The sequence below is a fragment of the Branchiostoma belcheri genome, unplaced genomic scaffold (assembly GCF_001625305.1).
Source record: "Branchiostoma belcheri isolate BF01 breed outbred unplaced genomic scaffold, Haploidv18h27 scaffold233, whole genome shotgun sequence".
Taxonomy (NCBI): Eukaryota; Metazoa; Chordata; class Leptocardii; order Amphioxiformes; family Branchiostomatidae; genus Branchiostoma; species Branchiostoma belcheri.
The window spans coordinates 1-15,993 of record NW_017803836.1 but is presented as its reverse complement, the minus strand read 5'-3'; the positions used below and the strand labels follow the sequence as shown (position 1 = coordinate 15,993).

The following is a 15,993-nucleotide window of genomic DNA, read 5'->3' as shown; positions in this document are numbered from 1 at the left end:
CTGAGATAAAATCTCCAAAGCCCGTGGTATGAACGACAGTTCATGACGTTTCGTTCTACTGAATGTTCTACTACTGTTTCCTTCGTCTTAAGTTATTTGTGCTTTGAGGCGCTACACATACAAAGTCATGCAGGGGGTTGTCAGCGTCATTCAAGACATGTTGGATAGTTCTCAATGTGGCAAGGTCTCGTCTCATAGACAGAGAAGGCAGGGATTCAGCAGGGATTCCTATAATCCTACAGCAACGCTTCTGGACATTTTCAAGCATGTCTGACAGATACTTAGGCAGTCCTGCCCATACTGGACTCGCATATTCTAACAAAGGGCGGATGAATACCAGATAGATACGAATGAGAATGTGTGTTGTTGCTAGACCAGCCTTCTTTGCTATGGTTAGATAGTACATTCTCGGACGAGCGTTTGACAATATATAATGGATGTCTGCGTCCCAGGTCATATCAGACGTAATAAAGACACCCAGTAGTTTGAAACATGTGACCCGCTGAATCTCTTGACCGGCTATTGTTGGATGAGGTGGATTGGGAACATTTTCCTTTTTCCTAGCACTAATTACCATATCTTTGGTTTTCTTCGCATTCACTGTAAGCGAGAAACCTTCACCCCATTCAACAACAGAATTCAGAGCCCTTTGGGATTGCCCAGGTAGAGACCCCATCAGTATTTCTGAGTTGGTCAGGTCATCAGCATATTTGACAGGGGTTACAGACTGTGGCATACATACATCCAATGGGTTGATACATATTACAAACAACAAGGGGGATAGCAGTCCCCCCTGGGGAACACCTGACAGTACAGAATGAGGTTTAGATAGACAACTACCCCATTTTACTCTCTGTGTTCTACCTTCTAGGTAGCTACTGATTATTATTTTTTTAAATCTTTCTTTATTGAATTTTCCAAAATAAATTAACGGTAACAAAATATGGCATGGCATTGTGCAAAAAGGAATACATGGTGAACCAGAAAAACAAAACGTAAAATCCAGGTACAATAGTGTTGTTCAAATTTTACAGATAAACCCTGTTTCCCCTAATTACATGGTTTAAAATTACAAATGGAATTTTAAACTCTTTTTTGTTTGATTTTGTTCTTATTTGTTTCACAACATTTTTTCTATTCTGAAAAAAATTGTTTAATTTGATTTTCCCCATTTCCCCCTATGTTTTAATAGTTTGTGTTGCCTGTACGCAATGTTTAATTCTAGTCTATAAAAGTGAGAAACATAAGATATAAATGCAGATAAACTTAAGGAATACTTACGATTTTTAAAAATAAACATTTTACCCAGGAGTACTAAAACATTGGAGAGAACCGGGCATCGATCACTCAGGTTACCAAAAATCATATTGATTGCGTTGATTTGTAAATGAGTACCAGTGATGATGAAGAACCAGTCGTCTACCTGACTCCAAAAATATGCAGATATTCGACAATTCCAAAATAGATGGACGACTGATTCTTCTTCCTCTTTACCTAGACTGCAAATTGGTGAGTCTATTAACCCCCTTAAAAATGTTTTATTACAAGTTATAAATTTGAACAGCAGTTTGTATTGAAACATACGAGTGTTTGAGTCAATAGAAAGTTTATACGGCAAACTATACACTTTGTGCCAAGGTAAAGGGGTATCAAAATATTCCTCCCACGAAAATTTAATTTTGTCAGACGAGTCCCATAAACTGGCTTCGTTCATAAAAAATGAATACAGATCTTTATTAATATTTCCCTTACGTAGCCAGCTTATGTTTCTACAGACTGGAAAACAAGCACCCAGGTTTGGAGATGTCTGTTTTAACGTGGTTTTCCAACAAGAAGCTCACCAGGTCTCTCAAACAGAAGCTGGACTCCTTCGACACCCAGTGCCTGAGAAAGATCGAAGGCATCCGTTGGCAGGACCATGTCACCAACGAAGCAGTACGCTACACAACAAACCAGGTCCCGATCAGCCAGAGGATCACCAAGCACCAGCTAAACCTCCTGGGTCACATCTCCAGAGCTACACCCACCCAGGAAGTGATTAAACCGATCACCACAGCTCCAGATCCAATTTGGAGGCGCCCTAGAGGCCGTCCCAGGANGCACTCCGCGATACCCCCGCAGAGCTCTGCGCCTAAAGAAGTCAATTCGTTGGTTGGCGTCACCGTTCAGTTTTACTTTCACCTCTTTGCGCTCTGCGCTTAAAACAAGTCAATTCGTCATGGCTGGTGACACAGGTTCAGTTTTGTATAGACCTCTGGGGATTTTAAGCCAGTTCAATGTGACTACTAGGCTTTGTAACGTACCAGGGGACCGCAGAGCTGGCTATTGCTGCTCTGACAGGTCGGGTTCAGTCGGTTTCAAGCTTGCAGTCAGTAGCTCTGCGCCGAAACAAATCAATTCCTTGGTTGGCGTCACCACTTATTTTTGGTTAGACCCTTGTGAATAAAACTATAAGTACAAAACACGTTGATGCTGATGGTTGACGTCACGGGTTCAGTTTTGTGTAGAGCTCTGAAGATATCATGTTTATTGAATATTACTATTAGGCTGAACAGCCAGTACTCTGTCACAAATAAAGATTTCGTCACGCAACTCTGCACAGGACTGCTCGCTCAACTGTCCGTCAGTCTGTGACACACGTAGAGCTCTGCGTCAAATAAAGTCAATTCGTTGGTTGGCGTCGACGTTCAGTTTTGCTTTCACCTCTTTGCGCTCTGCGCTCAAAACAAGTCAATTCGTCATGGCTGTCGAAACACGTTCAGTTTTGTATAGAACGCTGAAGATATCAAGTTAATTGAATATGACTATTAGGCTGAACAGCCAGTACTCTGTCACAAATAAGGACTTCGTCACGCAACTCTGCACAGGACTGCTCGCTCAACTCTCCGTCAGTCAGTCTGACTGACACACGGAGAGCTCTGCGCCAAATAAAGTCAATTCATTGGTTGGCGTCACGTTCAGTTTTGATTTCACCTCTTTGCGCTCTGCGCTCAAAAGAAGTCAATTCGTCATGGCTGGCGACACAGGTTCAGTTTTGTATAGAGTTCCGGGGATTTTAAGCCAGTTCAACGTGACTACTAGGCTTTGTAACGTACCAGGGGCCCACAGAGCTGGTATTGCTGGTCTGACAGGTCGGGTTCCGTCGGTTTCAAGCTTGCAGTCAATTCTTGGGTTTCAGTCACGTGACCCGACCTTAGCGACGGGTGTTATCCGCCATGTTGGTGTACCTACAACCCCACGTAGCCTATGCGCTATGTACATGGTTCATTGTTTTGTAGCTGGTTGCGGGTCAAAAAAAAAGTGGTAAACACAGTGTATCTTTTCAATGTGTGCCAAGGTGATTACAAATTAAGGAAAGGACCAAGAAAAACTGACCGAAAAACATCGCAGATTGTGGATTTTTGCGATCAGCCGCGGGGATACGGCCACAGAAATATCCCGAGATTGTGGCGAGTTACTATCGCCAAAGACTCTGGGCAAGCTTCACCCGCCTGGGTCCGACACAATGTTGCCTGGGTCCCTACTAAAAAAAACCTTAGAAGAAAGAAGTACAGAGATTGGGACGAAAGCAAAGAACAGAAGGAGGGGCGAGGGCCGAAAGGGCGAGAGAACGCAACAAGCGGGCCGCGGAACAGTCGGGTCTGGCGGCTTGACCGGGCGGGGCTTCTGACGCCAAAAGCCGCCCGACGCCACACAATGCTGCTGGATATCGCGTACGTGATCTTCCCTACACCGAGGTCAGAAATGTTCCTGTACATGCAGAAATGGCACCCAGGAATTTCCATTAAACATCGACAAAACAATAGTTTACACGGTGCAAGTGAATTTATTTTGATACACGTGGCAGTCTGACTCAATTTGAGCCTAAGTGCTAAAACTCCGAGTTCATCCTGACAGCCCAACAAAATTACCGATCTTAGCACTAAAATTGCGTTAAGATTCTGCTTATCATGATACCCTAATATTGTAATGTCAATGTTCACAAGCTAATTCATGCATAGGTTGTGAGAGGTTACCCAAAAACTTTTTTTTTTCACGGCAAAACTACAACTACGGGTACGTAAACAAAATTATGCCCGGAGGCTCCCCTCCCAACGCCGATGATTTACTCCCGCAAACTCGAGGCGGCCAACAAAATTTCTGTCGACAGGGATGACAAGCCGCCATGTAAAATTCTCATTCTAATGGGGTTCCAACAGAGACATGAGTACTTTTTGGTGCTTGAAAAAATATTCATGAACTCCAGTTTGCCAGCGGCGAAACCGAAGGGGCTAGATGAAAGTGCACAACAAACAAAGCCGCCGGCGGGCATGAATCAAACTGGCATTTTGCATTATTACACACAGAACCCATAATTTTGAAACAGCAACAGATAGTAAAACAAGGATTTACATTACCAAGAAAAGCTGAAACTTAGGCTTACCATAATTTGATTGGGGATAACCCGTCCGCTCCACTCGAAATTGTTGTTTACCATTCCGCTACGCGAGCGAGTCACAAGTTGTCGCGAGAAGGAATCAGACACACGGGTGACCCGCGCACAGAAAACTGTCCAAAACACACTTCCCAGAACCTCTCTCTCTCTCTCTTAATTCATTTATTGAGAAAAAAAAATAGACTAGAGTGACCAACATACGGATCCTGTCCACTGTAGGACTGTGAAGGAGATACTAGTAACGTTAGTCTTTGAAGTTCGTTCACACATACGCAAGTTTTGTCGTCCTATATCCTTTGTCATCGTATCCTTTGACTTCCTATCCTCTCAAAAACGTACAATTTCATTGAAAACCTTGTCATCTGTCAACCATCAAAGACTGCAGAATTATCGTGTGGCTGTTAATTACTTGTATGGCTTCGGTGCCAACGTCTTGACACTGCATAGCACTACACCGAGGTACACCAACATGGCGGCCCCCTGTATTACGCAAGCCCCGTGACGTCACGTGAAAGCCGAGAATAGCTCTGCGCCGAAACATCTCAATTCCTTGGTTGGCGTCACCACTTATTTTTGGTTAGACCCTTGTGAATAAAACTATAAGTACAAAACAAGTCGATGCTGATGGTTGGCGTAACGGGTTCAGTTTTGTATAGAGCTCTGAAGATATCATGTTTATTGATGACTATTAGGCTGAACAGCCAGTACTCTGTCACAAATAAAGACTTCGTCACGCAACTCTGTACAGGACTGCTCGCTCAACTCTCCGTCAGCTCTGCGCCAAAACAAGTCACTTCGTTGGAGCGCAAAGGGGTAAAAGCAAAACTGAACTGTGACACCAACGAACTAATTGACTTGTTTTGGCGCAGAGCTCTGCGTGTGTCACAGACTGAGGGAGAGTTGAGCGAGCAGTCCTGTGCAGAGTTGCGTGACGAAGTCTTTATTTGTGACAGAGTACTGGCTGTTCAGCCTAATAGTCACATTCAATTAACTTGATATCTTCAGAGCTCTATACAAAACTGAACCTGTGTCGACAGCCATGACGAATTGACTTGTTTTGAGCGCAGAGCGCAAAGAGGTGAAAGCAAAACTGAACGTCGACGCCAACCAACGAATTGACTTCTTTTGGCGCAGAGCTCTGCGGGTTCCGTCGGTTATAAAGCATACAGAGCTCCGCGACAAAACAAGTCAATTCGCTGGTTGTCCTCACTGTTGAGTTTTAATTTCACCTCTTTGAGCCCTGCGTTCAAAACAAGCCAATTCGATGGCAGGCGGCAGTTTAGTATAGAGTTCCAAGGATTTTAAGCCATTTCAGTGTGACTACTAGGATTTGTAATGTAGCAGGGGCTCTCCCAAACAAACAAGGCTTCGCAGAGCTCCATGGAGCTGCTCGGACAACCCTAGTTCCGTCGGTTATAAAGCATACAGAGCTCCGCGACAAAATTCGCTGGTTGTCGTCACTGTTGAGATTTCTTTTAAATTTTTTAGGTCTGCGTTCAAAACAAGCCAAATCGATGGCTCGCGTCAGTTTTGTAAAGAGATCCTCGGATCGCGATATCCCAGCAGAGCTCTGCGACAAAATAAAGGTCTTTAATTCACTATATAAAGGGCTCTGTAACCTGCGACGAATTAAAAAATAGTCTACGGAACTCCAACCGCGGAGCGGCAATTTTCCGTCTCGTAAACGGTCGATGCCATTCGGCTGGTCGATGCCATATCTGAGCAAGGAGTTTCTACTAGGTGTAGAAGCGTACGATAACTTTTTTGGGGGTCAAAAAACGAATAAAAAGTGATATACACTATAAAAAGCAATATTCTAATTGGAAGTATAAGGGAAGGTCATGTCGAATTGTAAATGTTAGTATAAAAAGGGCAAGCTGAGATTCAAACCCGGGTCTAAACTCTAAAACCATGGCCATAACCCAAACACCTTACCCTAACGTCTACGCCACAAAACATCACGGTGTGGATGGACCATTCTGATACACATAAAGTTAGCCGTTCTGCGAAATGGCATCGACCGTTTCAAAAGGCGGCGACCGTTTACAAGACGGAAATTAGCCGCGGAGCTGCTAAAATAGCCCTCCGAGACCAGACAAGTTAATTCGTTAAACCTTTAGTATACAGGAACAATATTCAGAGAGACAACATATTTGCTCCATAGAAAACAAATAAGTCCAAACAAACATGCTTTGCTCGATCATGCAGGGTGGCACCTATTGTCCAGTATTTTACAACCAACATCCACCCTAATCGAGACGGCCACCCGCACACAAAACAAGCCATGCACAGTTGTATGTATGTGAACTAGGTGTGAACGTGATAATCCAAAAGTCAAAAGAGTGCAAAACTGAACCTGCGACCCCAGCCATCGAATTGACTTGTTTTGAACGCAGAACTCTTCATGCTTTATATTACTGACGGAGCTAGGGCTGACCAAGAACCTCTATGAAGTTATGAACTCTGCAAAGTTTTGTTTGCTTGGGAGAGCCCCTGCACGAGTAGTCACACTGAACTAGCTTTAAAATCTACGGAGCTCTATACAAAACTGACGCCAGCAATCGAATTGGCTTGTTTTGAACACATAGCTCAAAGATTTGAAAGCAAAACTCAACAGTGACATATTGACTTGTTTTGTCGCGGAGCTCTGTATGCTTTTAACCATGGAGTTAAAATCTCTATCAGTCTATGTTTTTGTTTTTAACCGACGGAGCTAGGGCTTTCCTAGTACCTCTGTGAACTCTGCGAAGTCTTGTTTGTTTGGGAGAGCCCCTGGTACGTTACAAGGTCTAGTAGTCACATTGAACTGGCTTAAAATCCACTGAGCTCGATACAAAACTGACGCCAGCCATCGAATTGGTTTGTTTTGAACACAGAGGTGATAGATTTAAAAGCAAAACTCAACAGTGACGACACCCAGCGAATTGACTTGTTTTGTCGCCGAGCTCTGTGCGTTCTTTATGACTAATCTCCAAGCAGATCTTTTGGTGGGGGTATTAAAGACAGTATCAAATTAGCCAGTCTGTATCCATTTCCCCAACCTTGGTTGGGGAAATGGATACAGACTGGCCAATTTGATACTGTCTTACCCCACCAAAAGATCTGCTTGGAGATTACTTTATGACCACGGAGCCAGAGCGAGCTGCGTAGGCACCTCCATCCTCCATGGAGCTCTGCGAAGTTTTGTTTGTTTGGGAGAGCCCTTGGTACGTTACAAAGTCTAGTACTAGTAGTCACATTGAACTGACTCAAAATCTACGAATCTCTATACAAAGCTGACGCCAGCCATCGAATTGGCTTGTTTTGAACGCAGGGCTCAAAGAGGTGAAATTAAAACTCAACAGTGACGACAACCAGCGAATTGACTTGTTTTGTCGCGGAGCTCTGTATGCTTTATAACCGACGGAACTAGGGTTGTCCAAGCAGCTCCATGGAGCTCTGCGAAGTTTTGTTTGTTTGGGAGAGTCCCTGGTACGTTACAAAGTCTAGTACTAGTAGTCACATTGAACAGGCTGAAAATCTACGAAGCTGACTATACAAAACTGACGCCAGCCAGACTTGTTTTGAACGCAGAGTTCAAAGATTTTAAAGCAAAACTCAACAGTGACGACAACCAGCGAATTGAGCTGCGGAGCTCTGCGGGTGTATCGCGGAGGGCTGTACGAGCAACCTCCATGGAGAAGCTCTGCAGAGCTCCTCCATGGAGGTTGCTCGTGCAGCCCCTTCTCCTGTATGCTCAAGGACTTTACCATTAAGAAGGATATCGGGGGGAGGAGGAGGGTCGTTAATAAAAGTGATGTTCATTATTTTGCACTTATCTTGGTGAATACATGGTGAACCAGAAAAACAAAACGTAAAATCCAGGTACAATAGTGTTGTTCAAATTTTACAGATAAACCCTGTTGCCCCTAATTACATGGTTTGAAATTACAAATGGAATTTTTAAACTCTTTTTTGTTTTTGTTGATTTTGTTCTTATTTGTTTCACAACATGTTTTCTATTCTGAAAAAAATTGTTTAATTTAATTTCCCCATTTCCCCCTATGTTTTAATAGTTTGTGTTGCCCGTACGCAATGTTTAACTCTAGTCTATAAAAGTGAGAAACATAAGATATAAATGCAGATAAACTTAAGGAATACTTACGATTTTTAAAAATAAACATTTTACCCAGGAGTACTAAAACATTGGAGAGAACCGGGCATCGGTCACTCAGGTTACCAAAAATTATATTGATTGCGTTGATTTGTAAATGAGTACCAGTGATGATGAAGAACCAGTCGTCTACCTGACTCCAAAAATATGCAGATATTCGACAATTCCAAAATAGGTGGACGACTGATTCGTCTTCCTCTTTACCTAGACTGCAAATTGGTGAGTCTATTAACCCCCTTAAAAAATGTTTTATTACAAGTTAAAAATTTGAACAGCAGTTTGTATTGAAACATACGAGTGTTTGAGTCAATAGAAAGTTTATACGGCAAACTATACACTTTGTGCCAAGGTAAAGGGGTATCAAAATATTCCTCCCACGAAAATTTAATTTTGTCAGACGAGTCCCATAAACTGGCTTCGTTCATAAAAAATGAATACAAATCTTTATTAATATTTCCCTTACGTAGCCAGCTTATGTTTCTACAGACTGGAAGACAAGGACCCAGGTTTGGAGATGTCTGTTTTAACGTGGTTTTCCAACAAGAAGCTCATCAGGTCTCTCAAACAGAAGCTGGACTCCTTCGACACCCAGTGACTGAAAAAGATCGAAGGCATCCTTTGGCAGGACCATGTCACCAACGAAGCAGTACGCTACACAACAAACCAGCTCCCGGTCAGCCAGAGGATCACCAAGCACCAGCTAAACCTCCTGGGTCACATCTCCAGAGCTACACCCACCCAGGAAGTGATTAAACCGATCACCACAGCTCTAGATCCAATTTGGAGGCGCCCTAAAGGCCGTCCCAGGAGCAGATGGGAAGACCGGATTTTCAACGTGCTGGACAGTTTAGGGGTCAGCAGAACTGACTTGAGTGCGCTGGCAGAAAACAGAACATCCTGGAGGGACATGGCTACAGCCGCCATGCATCAACCCTGATGCTTGCGGCTTGATTGATTGTTGTTTGCCTTTACTTCCAAACACCACATGTAGGAAGTCCCGTCAGTTACACCCGTGGACTTACAGCGTTTACAGATTAGTTAAACAAATTATGCCATATACATATGGCGAAATTTTGAACAGTCAGTATTATTCAAACTATATCCTGATTTGTATAATTGTTGATTTATTATTTTAAGAAAGACTTTTCGGACTCATCCGGACTCATCCGCTAAAAACGATTTCGTCAGAAACTACCCTTAAGATCCACCACTTATTCGTAACAGAAATAGCTACCTGTCGCCAAGATTCCAAGACCATAGCATGTTTAGGATTACAAAAACCAGAAGTTCTTCTGCAGTTGACATTGTTCTTTACTTTTTTAAGACCTACCAACATACTAAATATCAGAACTCTATAGCCAAGCTATGAATGTGTTATTTACCTACAATTAACCTAGTAGTCTAGTAACCCATATTACACTACACCTTATCCCAAATCTATCGGAAATATACGTATCAAGAGCACCAACATTTTACTATGTGTCGATATACAAGATGAAAAAAAAATCACAATCGTATAAATTACATAATTTCTTATATGCCTACCTGACAAGTGTTTCTCGTGTCAGTGAGTTATAATAAAGACCCACAGGATCTTTCATGTTAATCATGGCTATTCAAACCATCATGACCAGCAGGAGCAGGGCGCATTTTTGTTGCCTCATTGTTATCTCTTTACAAGCAAACCTGAAACAAAGACAAAATTAATACTTGAATAAAAGCCCCTCTGTGGTGTTAGAGAGTGCATTATATATATCTGACAAAAGGTTGACGAGATCGACTGGAAATTCATGGTAATTTCCCTCATGGAACAAAGTTAAACTTAACAACTGAAAAATTCAATGGTTTGACAGTGTTAAAATCTAGCGGTTATGTTAATCTGTCTATTTTGTTTATTTAAATTTCCACCAGATGTGTGGAAGGGGGGAGAGAACAGGTGAGTCACCTTTACGAGCTCCCTCCCCAAATTACATCAATAAAAAAGCATTGTAAAACACTGTAATCATACACATTGTAAAAGTAAATACATAAAGATACATACAAATATATGGACATGTAACATGTCAGTCAGCGCGACCTTAATGCTATGCATGCCCCACATCTGCAAGCCGCAGACCATGTACATATGATGTCTGTGTCAAAGTTGTCCTGAAACCTGTAGCTTACTGACAGGACAAGACACCGTTTGAAATGCAAAGTGTTAGACTGACTTGACGCTGCAACCCCTAAGACCTTGATTTGCTAATTGGCGTTTCTAGTTTATTTCATTCGGTCACTAGTCGGGCGATGTACAACATTGCAAATGTAGATGTTTTGCAACGACTCGAAATCAGCATGTGAGACCTACCACCCCTAGTTAGTCTAGTGGAGGATAATAAATAGCTCTAGTTAATTAACTAGCATAGTATCCTCCAAAAATTTAAATTCTAATCAGTAGTAATAGTTATTCTTAGTAATTTCAACCATATTCAAATTCTCACTATGTGTGCTAATTGATGACGTCATTAATCAAACTTGAACATAGTGAAACTATAATTAAAGTAAAGTGCGTTCACAGAACATTTACGTCATGTTGGCTTCCGTGTTGTCATGGGCATTATAAGTCTTAGCAGACCTTTATATTCTGTCATACACCCTTTTTGATTCATTTTGTGCAGTTTTACAGGAAAAACATCTTCACACGGTTTCCTCAAAATCACCTAAATTGACGTCAAAATGATGTCGTATTATGCACCAAAATTACTCTTATGATTTAATTTTACTTGTACATTATCCCCTGAAAATAAGTAGTTTGTAAGTTACATAGAATTACCCCACCTCCACCTCGTAAAAAGCAGGGTAATTTGGCTTACAACATGTTCGGTGCCAACCTCCCCCCCCCAAAAAAAACCTCGAATTAAAGGATTATTAATCTTATAATAAAAATGAGGTACACGTGCCCTAGGTCACGGAAATGGTTTGAAGCACATTATGCCTAAACTGAGAATTCTGTGATGTTTCGGGGGTTTGTAATTGATACCACCATACCAGCTCATTCAGTTTGAAAACCAGAGCACAGAAGATTAAAATATACACTTCTGGTCCTGCAATTGAATAAGAAACTTGTCAATAGGTAGTTAACAAGCAAAGACGTTCACCAGGTGACTATGGAGTCAGTAACGAACACTTCACACATGGGATTAACGTCATAACACATTTCCTTACTGTCATTATTACCTTCGTCAGAAGGTTATGTGTTTACGTCCACTATAAATAGGGTTTGCTGATTTTGAAATCGGTTTCATGCAAGTTTCATACTGCGAGTTTTGATCTCCTCCGTAAGTGCAGACAATTCCTGATACAGTTGCTCGTCCGGGAGTTTTTGCTCCCATAAGATGTTCAGACACATACGGAGCATCTTTTGTAGCAGCAATTAATGTGCTTTTAAAGGGATTTAGTCAGCGTAAGAAGAAGAAGTCAGCGTCCAAGCTCCACTACCATACAGCAGTATCGATTCTTCTGTGACAATCAGGAAGTTTAATTTTGGTTTTTCATAACTTGGATTTCCATATTTTATTTAGCTTATGGCAGCTACTCTAGGCGACCGCTTTTCTTATTTCGATTTTTTTTCTGAGTTCTGCATGTTAAAACCCAGGTATTTAAAGTTTTTGACTACCTCTATCCTCTTGGTGACCTCCCTTTGTTGATATACTAGGTCACCGCTCCTGTTTTAGATGACGGCGGGAACAACTTGTTGTATGCTATAAGCTTGGTTTTCTTGGCGTTAAGATTCAAGCCTACTTTTGAGGATTCATTTTCCAGACGCAATAATAGTTCCTGTGCTAGCTTGATTATTCCTGTCGGCAGAGCCATGTCATCTGCGAAGTCCAGATCATCAATTACAACAGCAGGATGACGAGTACTCTTTCTGCTTTCAAGTTCAAAATAGAGTTTTCTTTCTCTTCTCCAAGAGTTTGTCTCATTATGAAGTCTAAGACTGTAACAAAGAGGTAAGACGCTAGTGTGTCACCCTGTAGGACACCCGCTGTAATTTTAAACAATTCAGTTTAACCATCGGGGGACAATACTTTCGCACGTGTGTTCTTGTACAGTATGTTGATTGCATCAACCAGTGCCTGTGGAATTCCGTACGCTTTTAAGATGTTCATCATTTCCCCTGAGATCTATCAAAAGCTTTGCTAAAATCAATGAATAATTGCCTGCAGATTCTTACTCAGTACTCCTTTTATTAGTTGTCCAAGAGCAATGATTTGTGAAGTTGTTTAACGACCCGGGCGGAAATCGTTTTGGTGTGGTCTTATCTGCCCCAGGTTGTATTCTATTTTGTTGGTTATCTTTGCTCCAACCGAAGCGAGCATGATACCTCTGTAGTCAGTGTATTCAGTTAAGTCACCTGGGTTGGGAACCGGCACAAGGGTTCCAATCGCCAACTGTTAAGGCCGATCTCACCTAGGAACAACTTGTTAGCAAATGACAGCATGATGTCATGAAAATCGCACAGTTTTAGAGCCTCGGGAGGAATTCCATCAGGGTAAGCTGCCTTACCCAGTTTTAGCTTGCTCTTGACAGCTATGTAGTCCACCATGGTGAATGGTTTAGCCAAAATGTCAAGTTTGATAAAGCTCTGAGGGATTGGTTCATCAGGAGAACCCTTGACTACTGGTACTGATCTAAACTACACATTCCTTCAAGCTGAGGGGGTAATCAATGTGAAATTTGCGTAGGTTTCAAATACTACGGGCTCATCTCTATCTTTGTGCACTATTTTGTGGTCTGAAAGGTCTAGTATTGACACAGCATATGTGTTACTGTACATGAGTTTACTACTTCGTACCGCTTACGTTCGTCTTGGATTGTCTTGACATTTACAGTAGCCACGTTTGGATAGTTTTTGCAGTTTGTCTGTCTCTTTGTTTAGTACCCTCGGTTTCCCCATTTTTCGTAGTTGAGAAGGAGAAGTGTCATCTGTTTCAGCTGGAACGCTAGTACCCTCGGAGATAGAAGTGAGATATTAGAAGTATTCTGCTTTTAACACAATTAATACATCGAAGGTGTGGGGCAAAAAGCATATTTATTTGCCCATCACACAAAAAAACATCAAAGTCATTTTACAAACTTTGCTCCATTTGCCTAGCCTCTACTAGGCACAGCGGATCGCTGGAAAAATAGTAGAAATTGGCCGAAATGAAGGCATAGTATACCAGAGAAGATCCAGGGGAATAGAAGCTCCAATTTGCGACCCACGGAGCCTGTGCGGAGTCGCAAGCTTCAAACGATATCAAATTAATCCTCCTATTATTCGTACAAAGAAACTTGATCGGCGCTGAAGATCATTTAAGTCATAAACCCGCCAGCGCCCAGCGGGAACTCAGCCGGGTGTCACAGTGTGTGAAGGGAAGTGGCTGTGTCTGGGACAAAGGTCAAAAAGCAGCAAAACGAGACGAAAATTATTCATATAATGTTCGTATTATCTGTGTTTTTTTTCTGACATAAGACCGGGGCTTTTTCTTACTGTTGATAAAATGTCCTGAAGTTGGGTTATTTTTGCGATACAAATGCCATACGGTTACACGTTACGCTATAGTTTCGTTACGATGCGGTTACTCCGGCGCGAAAAACAGAAACAAAGAAGAATCGACATTATCTCTTTTTCTTTGTCTTCGGCTGATTTTGTGTCAAAACATTGACTATTCGAGGCAAGGGCGACTCATTTTAGGCAATGACGGAACAGAGGGTCCTTGATTAGTGCTGTCAAAGGACTGATGATGACAACGAATGGTTCAGAGGAGTTGATGCACGACGGTATGGCCTGAAAGCAGAATGTTTTGCCGGCCCCCAGTCGGCAGTCCAACGAAGACTTCGTGCCCATCCAAAATCCCAAACACGGCGTCCTCCTGACCCTGCCGCAAAGTTTCATAACCAAAAACGCCCTTCGCAACACGACAGTACAAGTCAGAGGGCAAAAAATGCGTCAGGAAAAAGACGAGACAAGACCGTTATAACTTCAAAACTTCGTGACCACTGACACTTCCTCTCACACTGTCGCTCGTGTTAGGTCCGTCACGGACGAGTCGGAGAGCAACCAAACGGGTACTTAACCACTTCCCACCTATTAGATACAACTTTGCACCTATTATATAGCGATTAGTGAACTTCAAAGAAGCTTGCGACTCCGCACAGGCTCCGTGGGTCGCGAATTGGAGCTTATATGACCCTGGATCTTCTCTGGTATTCTATGCCTTTATTTCGGCCAATTTCTACTATTTTCCTAGCGATCCGCGGTGCTTGATAGAGGCTACCATTTGCCCTCTATACGTGAAATCACGTCTATGTTGTATTACGCCGCAGCAGAAACAAAGTAGTCATTTTATTGATCTAGACTAGTGTCTCCTAGAGTCTCTTGTCATGTCAGGGTACATGTAGTGCAGGCATTGTATTGGATATACCCATGCTTACCTTCTTAGTTTTTCCTGCAATTGTTGTTGTTTTTTTAAACATTTGAACTTTCACACCGTTGAGATAGACATGCCCGGGGCCTTCGACAGCATCATTAAGTCTGAGATCCTAGATGTGTTGGCCAGAGGAAGGAAGTTAGGACGATGAATTACGTCCCATGAGACTCCTGCTGACAGGTACTGAACTGGAAGTCCGTGTTGGATCAGTCTACTCGGCAACAATATGGTCCTACCAGGTGACAGTCTCTCATGGCTCTGTTGCCTAGCATTTGCATGATAGATAATATCTCAGCCATCTTCATGTTGTTGTCTGACTATGTCGACTTTAGTGACGAAAAAAAGAAGACACGTAAGTTACACAACCACATATTTCTGCCAAAAATGGGGAAAAACACTAATTCATAAAGGAAGTAAATTGATTGATTTTTATTTAGCTAAACAGACTAACAAACTTGGCCGAGAAAGTTAAATAGATAAACATAAACAGCCATCAGAGGCCAAGAGAAATACATTATCCGCTATTTATTGCCTCCAGATCTTTGTAGCAAGTCCGGATACAGAAATGACAATTCCTGTGGGGAGAAAAATTGGACCATGCCTGTTGAGTATCAATATCAAAATGGATGGGAAAATGTTAATATTACGTTTCAATACCACAATGCAGTACCAAGTACCAATACAGTGCTTTGTAGTAACAATTGCTCTTAAAACCTTCTTATCATGCTTTGTAATAAAATGTTATAGAGACCCCGATGTATTTATTGTCATAATTCCAAATGCATGGATATAACGTATTAAAATCAGTGAAAATTTTTGCATCCCTTAAAAGCAACTAGTGTATTTTCCCTAATATTTTGCCCAATGTATAGAACGACTGCTTCACGATATATTTTAACCAATCTTGCACGATATTTAAAGTAAAACCAACTGGAATATATATATATATACAT

General features: G+C 41.9%; 1 long non-coding RNA gene across 1 annotated transcript; it reads right to left on the bottom strand.

Annotated features, from left to right (window-relative positions):
- Positions 1-1,877: 1,877 nt before the first annotated feature.
- On the bottom strand, positions 1,878-15,947 carry LOC109470803. The gene is made up of 3 exons (XR_002140278.1): positions 15,045-15,947; positions 10,134-10,274; positions 1,878-1,940 (listed from the first exon to the last, which is right to left on the bottom strand). It is a non-coding gene; the product is annotated as an uncharacterized LOC109470803 (long non-coding RNA).
- Positions 15,948-15,993: the final 46 nt, after the last annotated feature.